Here is a 13,765-nt window from a genome sequence, read left to right on the forward strand (position 1 = left end):
AAGTGGGCTGAAACATGTTGGCTAACCTTTAGGGTCTTAGAACCATCAACTCCGAAGAGACCCATTTTTTCAATTTTTTTAATATCCATTGCATCCCCGCGAATAAAGGGATACCTGGGGAAGCAATAGGATTTTTAATCTTTAAAACCCCCCTGGCCTTTATCTTCTAAGAGCTCCCTGAAAGACGGTTGAGCCCACCCAGATCTTTTGGAGTCTGGGTGAACCCAATGATGAAGCATGACACCAATAGGGTGTGTGAGGGTTAATTAACAAAAGGAATTTTTCCTTCCTGCGACAGCGGTGTGTACCAACCAATAGGAGAGTTAGAGGCTTGTAGAGCCATTCTGGGTTTGGATACAAGTGTGTGATAAATGTTTACTAGGGAGGAGGTATCCATACGTCAACCTTTCTCACCCCTTATGGTACCAGCAGATTTTTCCATTCTCACCTAGTGGTTACAAAAATATTGGCTCCTACACAATTGGCATATTTAACTTACTTAGAAGTCCCTCGTAAAGTGCACTGCATGCGCCCAGGGCCTGTAAATTAAATGCTACTAGTGGGCATGCAGCACTGATTGTGCCACCCACTTAAGTAGCCCTCTACTCATGTTTCAGACCTGGTATTATAGAGCCTGTTTGTGCTGTTTAAACAGTCATTTTGACCTGGCAAATAAACCTGCCATTCCTACACCATCCTTTTTAAGACATATAAGTCACCTCTACAGCAGGCTCTGGACAGCCAAGAGGGCAGGGTGCAATGTATTTACAAAGTCAGACATGTACTTTTAAGTTTTGCATGTCATGGTAGTGAAAAAGTCTCAAAGTCGTTTTTCACTACAGACAGGCTTATCTCTAGCCTGGGACACCATTAGGATTACCTTATTACATTTTATAAGAGTCATTTTAATTTGGGAAGAGATAAAACCCTCAAGTATGGGTTCTCTGGAAGCACAATTTAAAATCACAACATATGACGAAGTCGAATTTTAAATTGCCATTCTGAAAATGCAATTTTTAGAAAGTTCTCATTTTCTTACTTTGGCCATTTGGTGCCTGCTGCCTGTCTCTGTTCATATAACTGGGTGGGTGACAGTTGGGCTTTGTGTATTCCCCTAGTCAGCCACACACAATGGGAGCTTAGGTGTGACTTGATGGGCCACCCAGGCAGGATTGGAGGGAGGAGCTGGGCACAGCCTCACTTACCCAGGAATAAGCTGTGTCCTCTCCCCACACAAAGGACTGCATACCCTCCCACTGCCTGTAGTGAGCCTGGAGCCTGGGCAGGGACTCTGTGCACTTCAAAGCCATGTCTTTAAAGCCTTCTCATTTCAATAGCACAACTGAGTATGAGTACTGGACCCAGCACTTTAGTACTCTTCTGGTCCTGTTAAGACCCTTCCAGGAAGAATGACTGCTGTGCTGCTGAAGGACTGGCACTCTGCTGGACTGATGCTTTGCTGACTACTGCCTTGCTGTGCTGCCCTCTGCCTGCTGTTCCCCTGCCTGGGTGAGAGGAACTAGACCTGCATAACTTGGACCCAGAGCGACTCCAAGGGTTTGCTGGCTTGCCTCCTGATCTGTAGTCTCAGGGACATAAAAGACTTCCAACTCTTCAGCTGCTACACCTTCCCTCTGCCATCTGTGAGCCTGCCCTGCCAAGTGGTGCCACCCCAGTCTTGGACCCTTGGAAGTGGGGCCTAAGGTGCTTGCTCCAGTGAAACCCACACATCCTCCCATGAACCGGCGCATCAGCACTGTTGCGTGGATAGGAACCGGTGGATCTCTCCTGTTGAGTGGCTAGAACCAGTGTACCGCCTCTACTGCATGAATTGAGCCTTCCGAACCACCATTGGGCAGCGCTCTACTTGAGGTCTTTGCATCTCCTTCAACGGCAGCCTCAACAACGAGGACAAGAAATTCACATCGCAGCCCCTGTGGTCATTATAGCCGATGCACAGCCGCTGTTGGCTGATCAGTCCCAGTGCATCGGCGCCATTGCGAGGGTTGACACTGACGCATCGCCTGGGTTGCACCCTGCATTTTCTTCGACGTCGATGCAGCCAGGATCAAGGCACGTCCTCTAAGGGAGCCTAACTGAGTCCCTGTATCCAGTCCACACTTCATCGCAATCGGCTTGAACTTTTGACCTTGCCCCGATCCGGTGCAACCAGATATCCCAAGTGAGCACTTATTGCTTCTAAGTGCTACTTTTGAGTTTATTCTTTGAAAATTCATATCTCAAATTCTACTTATTGGATTTTGTCATTTTGGTCTTGTTTTATTTATTAAATTAAGTTCTATTTTTCTAACCTGGTGGGGAATATTTTTGTGTGGTGTTTTCACTGTTTGAGGTGTTGCACAAATACTTTACACATTGCTTCTAAGTTAAGCCTGACTGCTCTATGCCAAGCTTCCAGAGGGTGAGAACAGGTTGATTTAGGGTTTGCCGGCTTCTTACCCTAACTAGGATTGTGGTTGCTGCCTGACATGGGCTCACACCCCAGTTAACCAAAGGCTAGTTTTAATTTTAAAGTTTTCCTTTTTTTTCTCTATTGGTCACTTTTCCAAATGTGATTCCTGTCTCATATTAATAAACGTGGAACATTTTGTTGTTACACCTGTGATACCTTAACAAATTAGAATGGATTCCAACTTCCTAGCAGACTACAATGAGATGGACGTTGCCCCCACGAAGCCCTCAGCAAGGGTAAGCTGAGGAAGATCTGCAAGGATAGAGGGCTGCTGCGAAAAAGGGGTGCACCAAGCAGGACCCGCAAGATGCCCTGTATACTTTTGAGGAAGCATGTTGGATAAAGTCTGAAGCAGAGGACAAAGAAGGTGATAACCTTAAGAAGGATAAGTAGGAGGAGGAGGAAAATGACTTAGCAGTGGCTCCAGAGGAGCGAGGGGAGCAAACAGAGAGAGAGTACCCAGCGGGATCCGATGGAGGAAGCAGTGTCTCCTCCCACACCCTGTCTCCTGAGGGGTTAAAAGATAGACAGGCTGAGAGGGACCTGAAGCTGCAGCTGGCCAAACTGGCTGCAGAAGAGTGTTGAGGCTGACAAAGCCCTGGCAGAGGAGAGGAGAGCTGAAGCAGAGAGAGCTTTGGGAGAAATAAATATCTTGTTGGATCATACTGAGCCTTAAAGATCTGGACTTGAAGGCCAAACAGCTGTTTGAGTCCAGCAAGAATCGTGGCAGCAACACTACAGTGTGCAATGCTGAATGAAATGTCCACATACAGCTGCAGCCGCTGCAGGTAAGAGCGGTGGGGCCGGCTGGGGGGGTATTCCGAGAGGCGACCACGAGGGAAAATTAAATATTTATTTAATTTCCCCTCGTGGTTGTCTCTCGAAATACCCCCCAGCCAGTCCCACCGCTCTTACCAGAAGCGGCCACGGCTGTCCACATACCCAGAGACTTGGTGCCTGACTTCAAGGAGGAGGGTGACTTAGACAGGTGGCTTCAGGCATGTGAGCAGGGCTGGCTCTAGGGCGGTGCGACCGGTGCCAGCGCACCGGGTGCTGACTCTTGGAGGGGACACCTGCGTTGCTGGCCTCCGGCAATTTTCATATAACAATAAAAATGTCAAGATAACTCCGGTGATTAATGTTCTTCCTGGAGAGAGAAGGAGTTTTGTCTAGTGGAAGTTTTAGCTCATTTTATGGTAGCACAGAGGGTTAATGTGCACCATGCAGATCACAAAGTGCAAATAGTTTCAATAGGTCAGTGCTTTTGTCAGAGAGATCCTTTGGTTAATAGCAGTGTAGATGTAAAAATCCTAACATGGAACAGCAAGCTAATAACTGTCATCAAAGAGCTGCATGCAAACTGCAAGGTATAGATTAGAGCATTATGATGTTTTCCTCCGTCTTTCATTATTCTAATGTTTCAAAAAGGGTTTACTTTGGTTAAAAAAAATACTTATTATTAAATGTAACCCCCAACCATGGGGTTATGTTTTAAATTCTGAGTTTGTGCTTCTCCAGACCAAGCACTCTTACACTATACTGTCTACCAGTATGGGTGACATATGACTCACCTTGTAGTCTTCTGGCTTATGTAACATTTGCTATACACTGATTTACACAAATATGACTGATTGTTTCTGTGTAATGTGTGTGTGATGTAAAGTGCTCTGACACCCTAAACTGGTATAGGTGGCGCTGTATAACTGATCAAATACATCTGAGATGAGAGTGGGTATGGATACTTGAAGGGGCACTGTTAACCCCTTCGCTGCCAGGCCTTTTCCCCTCCTGTGCCACGCCCTTTTTTGGCTATTTGGGGTAGTGCGCGCTGAGTCCCCTGTAACTTTTTGACCACATAAGGTATCCACGCCAAATTTGCGTCCTTTTCTTCCAACATCATGGGGATTCTAAAGATACTCAGGGTTTGTGGATTCTCCTAGAGGGGTCACAGAAATGAGCCAAAATACAGCAAAATTTTGTTTTTTCTCGGAAAAATTGGAAAAACGGGCTGCAAATGAAAGCATCTGGGTTTTTCCCTGCAAATGTTATCAAAAAAGGGTTTGTGGGGTTGAAATCACCATTTTCCCAGCTTTTCGGGGATACCAGACTTTTGTCAGAAACCCAACATCTTTTACACAGTTTTGGCATTTTTCTGGGACATAGCCTAATTTTGCTATTTTTTGTGCTTTTGACCTCCTTCCAGTTAATGGCAGAAATGGGTACAAAAGCAATAATGGATACTGGAAAGCTATACATTTTCGAGAAGAAGACAAAATTCTGAATTCAGCAAGGGGTTATTTGTGTAGATCCATCAAGGTTTTTTTATAGAAACTAACAGTTAAATATAGGATAAATTGAAAATAAGTTGAAAAAAACAGCCTTTTGTGTCAACGTTTTCACCTGTAACTTCTTCTAATTATGATAGCTCTTTGAAAGCAATATACCATTACATACGCTGGACATTACTGGTTGTAGGGATATATAGGACTTGTAGGTTCACCAAGAACCCGACGAACCCAGAGCCAAAAACTGAGCAGCAACTTGCAATGGTTTTTTATTATGTACCGGGTATATAGTAATTATTCTGTAAAAATGTGTACATGGAAAAATCGGTATGAAAGACACCTATGTATTTCTGAAATGGGAACAAAATATAGAGTTTAGAAACAGTAGATATTTGCACATTTCTGAAATTGGGAATACTCATACTAGCATGAGAATTATCAGTCATTTTTTAGAATGACTTCTTTTTTACACAATATCTTTCATTTGGAAGGCAGAAATGCATCGAAAGTCAATAGATAATAACAGTTCCTTTACAAACCTGAACTACCCTAAGTCTCCCGGTAAAAATGGTACCTCACTTGTGTGGGTAGGCATAGTGCCCGCGACAGGAAACGGCGCAAAACGCAACGTGGTCACAACTCAATATCGCAGTGAAAATTTACCCTTTTTTGGCAAAGTGCCTAGCTCTAGTTTGTGAACCCTAGCTCTGCGGGCACCTTGGGAAACCTAGCAAACCTATACATTTTTGAAAACTAGACACCCAGGGGAATCCAGGATGGGGTGACTTAACTGCCTTCCACCAGGGTCTGTTACCCAGAATCCCTTGCAAACCTAAAAAATTGACAAAAAAAACACAATTTCCCCACATTTCTGTGGTGGAAAGTTCTGGAATCTGCATGGATCCACAAATTTCCACCCACCCCGCGTTCCCCAAAGTCTTACGAGAAAAATGGTACCTCACTTGTGTGGGTCGGCCTAGTGCCCGCAACAGGAAACGGCGCAAAACACAACGTGGTCACACCTCAATTTCGCAGTGAAAAATGACCCTTTTTTGGCAAAATGTCTAGCTGTAGTTTTTGAACCCTAGTGAAGTACTGGGAATTTTAAGCCCAGCGGTGCAGGGGAACACACCCTATGACTTCGGGTTCTTCCTGTTTCAGACCTACAGAAACACAGAGTCTTCTGGGTGAAGTCAAAGATCAGTTTATTGGCTGCAGACCAATTACAGGTATCCTAGAAGTACAACAGCGTGTATGTTCTCAGGAGACTGCTGAAAATCACAGGAACGGGCTTCTCCTTAAATACAAAATATCATGCTTCAGGCACACATTCCTTGGTTTTACGATATGGCCATATACATGTATACATTTCAAACGAAAAGGCAGAGTCATGATGACCATCCCACATTCCAGTTAAGCCAGCCCGCAATTATTTACCCAGCAAGGCTCAGTTCCCACATCAGATATCGATAGGCCCCAATAAACATGAGCATCTCCTGTTTGGAAAACAAGCCATAACGCAGGAACAGTCAGGTGTGAAAGAGATTAGCTGGAGGCTCGTGTTTAATGTAAAGGCTTTATGGTGTGTCAAGCCCTGATGCTAGTCACAGGTGGCCAGAGGACGGGGAGCTCGTGAGACCGGACTGACCTGGGGCAGCGGAGCCAAGCTGCCCAGGTCACAGAAAAGTCAAAGGAAAGCACATGTGCTCTAAAAGGCCCGTATTTGCTTCATGATATGTAGCCTATGTGAGGGCAACCATAAGATGGCCACCGCTCTAAGATGGAACCCACGTAGTGATGTATAATAACATATACACAGTGCATTCATAGCTAAAACGTTATACAAAGCACTTGTACATACCGCATTAACCATTCGCGGTTCACTAATACCGGGATGGACAGGGGTAGGGCCCTGCCTCCTACGCGGTCCCAAATTGCAAAGTACGACAGACCCTCCTTTTGCCCTTACATAGGCAATAACTATTCTCATTTCAATCCGAGTCTAGGTCAATATTCACGAAGTCATGGAGCTGTTGCTGTAGCATCATCCTATTACTTAGCTCGTCCCTCGATACAGGTTTCCTTACACATAATGTAGCACAGAGGCCACATATCGCAGAAGCACACTGTATGCACAGACAGAACAGGAAAAGGATGGCTAAGATCATTCCAATGACCATCAGAACTTTCCAACCCCAGGCAGATATCAGTTCCCAGAACCACCCCACCAGTGACCAATCTCCTTTATCCACGTGTATGGACTCAGATATCTTATGCAGTTTGGAGATGGCTTGATAAACTGTTGGAGCGTTATCTGGTATGAAAATGCAACAACTAGATTGGATAACCTTACATACCTCACCGCGGTCTGCAAGTATGACGTCTAGAACCATGCGGTTCTGCAAAGTCATGAGGCGATCCGCTTGGAGCTCAGCTGTCAAATTACCAAGGGCACCAGCCGTAACATTAACAGTGGATTCAACCACACGAGTCAGTTGTCTCAGGTTCCTACTATTGACCCTAGGTCCCCAAAACGGCAGGAAACCCAAAAAGAAGTCTCCTGCTTTCTGACCGGCAGTATCCTCCTTACTAATCACGCCTCTCACAACTCTGGTCCTGTGATAGTCAGAGGCGGCAGTAAATGTTGGCGGTAGCAGATTTGCAATATAACATGTGCCCGAGAAATCAGGGGGCAACCATGTATATGCTCGGTCATTGCAGATAAAATATGTACCCTTGGCAGCCAAAAACGCTGGGGAAAACTGTGACGGAAAAGTGTACGTTTCAGTACAGTCACTTCTTCCCAGTTGAGCTCTAGGATTCTGACCATTACCTTTCAAACAGAACCGACCTATGTGGGGTACGACCCAGATTGGGGATTAGATTTTTCGCTGTCTTTCACCCAGACTAATACTATACCCCGTCGCGTTCCACCCTACATAAGCTCTCAACTCTTCTTTGGGAATAGATGAGTATGCATCGATATCTCTGCTCATATCGGCAACTCCTTTCATTAGGGCTTTATTATTGGTGCTAGGTCTGATGGAACGCGGTTGTCGCGGGGAGTACGCATCTAGTGCAAAGAGAAACATGGTCTGGAATGCCCATGACGATCCATTGTAACTAAACGGCAGCACTAGATAGGGAATACCCTTATTAATGGTATGTGGCATTAAACCACACACCCAGCAATTGGTTGTATTCATCACTAGTTGGTGCTGGTGCAGGAGCTGAATAAACGAGTTGTTTACAAATTCAGACCGTCTAGCTTGTTCATGTTCAGGCAGAGGGTGAAAAGAGTGTGAGGAGACAGTAGGAGGAGGTATAGGCTGTACAGTGGGTGCAATGGGCTCTTGAGAGGAGAAGAATACAAATCCTACAGTAAACACTAACATACTACATAATACAAACAGGCATAAAAATACAAAACTTTTGCTCTTCATTATTTTACACATTCTTGCTTTAAAGTACATTTCCTCAGCGAGTCTCTCCATCTTACAAAACTCCATCCTCTAATCGTGCCGCTCGCGGCGGGTGAGTATCTTCTGCTAAGGAGTACGCCTGTCAGTCCAGGGAACGCCCTAGACCAACCAGAACCATTGACCTAATGTCTTCGGCCTGTACCCCAAAGTCTTGGCACCGCGACCCTGCGGCTGAACCCGGATGGTGGTTCGAAAAACAAAAATCAAGAAAGTCCTTCAGATGGGAGAGCTCTGGTTATCAAAAAAGAAAAAGAAAATGAATATTTATTTGTCCATAGGCCTTGGTCTTAGATTATAGTGGAGACGGCCAGGTACTGTTTGATCTTGAAACAAGAGTTCAGGCTCTGTGGTGTCCAATCGAATTGACGGTGGCACAGCTTCTTGCAAAATATCGTCACTCTGTTGTGCTGAAGTTGTGCCTTTTATGCGTGCATCACTGAACGGCACAAAACGAGGTACAGTGTCTGTTTCAGAGTCAGCGATACCCTCCTGGACCCACTGGTCATACGGCAGAGGCAAAGGGATCCTTTTCACGTGGGCGCCGTGGATCCAGTTCTTCTTCCCCTTTACTTGAACAGCTGATCTTGTAGACAGAAGTACGAGATGAGGGCCGATCCAAAGAGGCTCATCGTTGCTTTTGCGCTGAAATTTGTTTACCAAAACCCACGTGCCAGGGTCGATAGGGTGTCCTGGAGCCTCATAGGCCTGGGGAAGAGTATCGTGCACCTGTTGGTGTAAAACACGTAATTTAGCCGTCAATTCGTACAAATGATCAAGCAGTACTGGATGTTCGATTTCACTGAATTTTGTCGGTCTTGGCACACCCCATACATTGGCCGGGCGGCCAAAAACGACCTCGTAGGGACTAAGTCCCGCTCGTGAATGCACAGTCATTCTGGTGGACAGGAGTGCTAGAGGCAGAGCGTCAGGCCATTTAAGACCTGAGCTCGCTTGGATTTTGTCCAGCTTGAGTTTTAGAGCACCATTGTAGCGCTCTACTAATCCAGCTGATTGGGGGTGATTTGCAGCGTGGAATTTCTGCTTAACCCCTAATCCCTCACACACATTCTTCATCACTTGACCCACAAACTCACTCCCATTATCACTCCACACCATTCTTGGCATTCCAAACCTAGGGAAAAATTCCTTCACAAGGGCTTTGGCTGTTGATAGAGCAGTGTTATCTTTTAGGGGATAGGCCTCTATCCATTTTGAAAAAGCGCAGACAACCACCAATACATATTTCAGGTTGTTGCACCTTTCCATGTGGATAAAATCTAGCTGCAAAACTTCAAATGGATATGATGGAGGCGCAAAATGACCAGCTGGAGTTGGGGTTCCCCTACCAGGGTTGTACTTCAAGCATGCCATACAATTCTTGACCACATTCTCTGCACACTTAGGAATTCCAGCATTCTGCCATACTGGAGCCAACAACTTACAGATTCCTTTCATACTAATATGTGCCATTCCATGTGCCATAGTAACTACTGGAAGCACATATGCATCAGGTAACAACCATCGCCTATGTTCCGACAAATCAATCCAACAACCATTCTCATCCAACTTACCCGTACTTTCTCTCCACTTGCTCAACTCTTTCTCTGTGGCTTCAGCTTGAAGGGACTTTACACTCTCTATTGTGTTTTCACACATTCCAACATCACCAACCCATCTTGCAGGGCCTGCAACATACATTCGAGTCTTCACATCTTTTGCTGTTTCTTTCGCGACTTCATCAGCAAACGCATTACCACGACCAACATCATCAGTGATTTTCTTGTGCGCACTGCATTTCATAATCGCAACTTGTGACGGTAGGGTCAGCGACTCAAGGAGATCATTCACCAACTTGCCATTCTGAATCTTAGCTCCATGCGAAGTCAGGAACCCACGTTCCTTCCACAATCGCCCAAAACTATGAGCCATGCCAAAGGCGTACTGGCTATCCGTATATATGTTCACTTTCATTCCTTCAGACAACACGCATGCTCTCGTAAGGGCAATCAATTCTGCTGCTTGAGCCGAATTTTGTGGCACACGTGCAGTTTCCACAATCGTGTGCAAAGTCGTGATAGCATATGCAGCAGTCGTATCACCATTTGGAAGCTTAAAACACGAACCATCCACCCATAAAGTACCATCACACTCAGTCAGGGGAGTATCTTTAAGATCTACTCTTCCTTTCGTCTCTTCTTCTGTTCTGAACAGACAATCATGTTGCTCAATCTCATCTAGGTCTGCTGGGATTGGTAATAGTGTAGCTGGATTCAACGTGTTGCATCTCTTTATGTGTATATGATTTGCTAACAGTGTCAGCTCATAACCAGATAATCGCGCACTAGTTAAGTGCTGTGTCTTGGTCCTGTTTAACAATGTGTCCACAGCATGTGGAACCATAACAATCAATGTATGATCCATCACTAGGCCAGCAGACTGTCGAATAGACATAGCTGCAGCGGCTGTGGCTCTCAGACAACTTGGCAATGCCCTCGCTACCGGGTCCAAGGTTGACGAAAAATACGCGCATGGGCGCGGTCTGTCGCCAAAAGGCTGTGTTAACACTGATAATGCGCAACCATCTTTCTCATGAACATACAATGTAAAAGGCTCGCTGTAGTCAGGGGTACCCAACACAGGAGCTGAACACAATGCATTACGCACTTCCAAAAAACTTTTCTGACACTCTTCAGACCATGGAATAGGATTCGGTGTGTCTTTGCATGTTAATGCTAACAAAGGTTTTGCCAACAAGGAAAAATTAGGAATCCAATGCCTACAGTATGAAGTAATGCCCAAGAAAGCACGCACTTCTCTCTGTGTTCTTGGCACACTCAACTGTGCAATGGCTTGAATTCTTTCTGGGGTCAGTTTCCTTCCCTCCTTCGATAAGAGATGACCTAAGTTGGTCACTTCTTGTCGACAATATTGGAGCTTTGAGAGAGACACTTTGTGATGAAAGGCAGACAAATGACGCAACAATGACAAGGTAGCGTTTTTGCAAATATTTTCAGTATCCGCGGCGATTAGTAAATCGTCAACGTACTGAATGAGAATAGCGCCACTGGGTAAAACCAGTGCATCAAGCTGCGCTTTTAAAGCCTGACTGTATATTGATGGACTTTCACAGTAGCCCTGGGGAGCGCGTTTAAAGCGGAAGCTGCGACCTCCTAAACTAAAGCCAAAAATGTCTCTGCTCTCCTCTGCAATTGGGATGCTAAAGAAGGCATTCTTCAGATCGATCACTGAGAACCATGCAACGGATGCTTGAATCATGGTTAACAAGGCAGTTATATCAGGGACAACTGGAAACTGTGGTACAACAATCTTATTAACCTCTCTAAGATCAATCACAAATCTGTAAACAGGTGGCTGTGAAGGGTCTGTTCGTTTTAAGACAGGTAAAACAGGACTATTGCAAACGTTGCCTCTTGTCTCTTCAATTACACCCTTTTTAATCAAATCACTGACAATTGCTAACAATGCTTTCTGACCTTCATTGGAGATCTTGTACTGGGGAATACGTGGCAGTCTGACATTGGCTTTCAAAGTGACCACGTATGGCGGTATTTCCAAAAGACCCACATCATTGGGACCAGTAGCCCAAAGGACATCCGGAAGGGATGACAATTCAGGTGGCATTGCATTTTTAGACAAATACATCGGGGAAATCACTTTCTTGCCTAATGTAAGTTGTACTCCTGAGGGAGAACAATATAGCGTCGCATGCAATCTTTTTAGCAAATCTAATCCTAGCAAATTTTCACCACAACCTGTTGTTAGAATGAGGGGTGCTTTTAGCTCACAAGGTCCAACAGAAAGTGACATAGGACTAGAAATCGGGTTCCTAACTAGGGCGCCATAAAAACCTACTGAGAAATTCATTTTGCCAGACAAAGGCGCGCCAGGGAGTTTTGAATGCATGATTGAACTCTTCGCAGCACCAGTATCCAGCAAAAAGGGCTCCGTTACATTTGCTGTAGTTACTTTAACATAGGGTCCACTCTGATCCACTGGCACTGAAACAACTCCCTCTCTCTGTCTATGGCTGTCCTAGTAATCATTATCTTCTACATTGTCATCTTCTGCATAATAATCATTATTGTAGTACTGAGCTGTATTGCCAGTTGCATTGGCTTGCTGATCAAAGCTATTTATGGTATTTTGAGGTGGAAGAGGACGCGCGTTCTGGGGAACATTTCCGCGCCCTCTGCCTCTAGGAGCTTGCTGACCACCTCTACCTCTTGCGCCATACGCATTATTGTTACGCTGCATTAATTTAGGGCAACTATATTTAAAATGACCTTCCTCTTTGCAATATGAACATTGGTTGGGACCTACAGGGATTCGTGGTTGATAATACCCATTCATTTGCTGATTATTCTGAAACTGTTGGGGCTGCTGATAGATACCTTGTGTTTGCCTATAGTTATTCTGTCCTCCACGTGGTGGATAAGCTTGCTGCAAGAGGACCTTTGTTTTCAGTTCTTTTGTTTTCTTATCTGTTCTATCTTTCTCGTCTTTATCTCTATTTTCATAATACTGTGCAGTAGCCAGTATTTGCGCTGAAGAGGAAACAGCCCACGAACTTTCTGAGTCTTTTAATTTTTTACACAACTCGGGAAGTAGATTCTGCACAAATTTATCAACAAATAACCGTTGGCCACCTTCAGTGCTCATGTCTTGACCACTGTGGTCGATAAACGTTTCTTCAAACCTGGTAAAGAAATCAGACACTGTCTCATCCTTCTTCTGCTTACATGCGGATACTTTATCCCAATTTACACGCATCGCTGGCATTATAGTTTTCATGTAGGTGATAATTCTACCAGGGAGTTCTGCTACTAAAGGGTCAGGTTTCGCGCCACCAACTTGGCCAGCATCTGCAGCAATGATATTAGCCCACGTGTTACCCAATTCTGCAGCGTGATCTACATTACGAATGGATCCCCATAAAGGCTGTGGAACAACATTCCCAAACAACATATCTATGTCAGCCAAATTCATTACACATGATTCTGCAGTTTGTGATAACTCTTAATAATAACTGGTAGGGTTTTTACGGGGGTCAGGCAATGTCTGTTTAAGCGCTAACACTTCAGATCGCTTCCATGGAACATGTACCCAAACACGCTGAAAATGAGCTGGGACAGCTGGATTAGCATTTAAATCAGCAGGTCTCCACACTGGAGGAACCTCACGCATCGGATATCGGCGCGCTTTTACCTTTTTCCCCACAGGGAGTTCCTGTTCGAACAATGATTGCTGACAATCGCCATTTCTGAAGGACAGTAAAGTCGCAACTGCTTTATCTACATTGGGACCCACAATTGTACCTTTTTCAAAATCAAATCGCACTCGACACAATTCCTGTGGGTTTGGGTTTGCACCATTATCCTCCAATTCCTCACAGAGGAATTCACACATTTTGTCAAAGACATACCTCTGTGTTGGGGCATCCCAATGGTGAAAAACGGTAACAACTGATTCCACATCATAGAGTGAAGGGAAACCAATCCACCTAC

Source organism: Triturus cristatus, chromosome 11 (genome assembly GCF_964204655.1).
Source record: "Triturus cristatus chromosome 11, aTriCri1.1, whole genome shotgun sequence".
Classification (NCBI taxonomy): domain Eukaryota; kingdom Metazoa; phylum Chordata; class Amphibia; order Caudata; family Salamandridae; genus Triturus; species Triturus cristatus.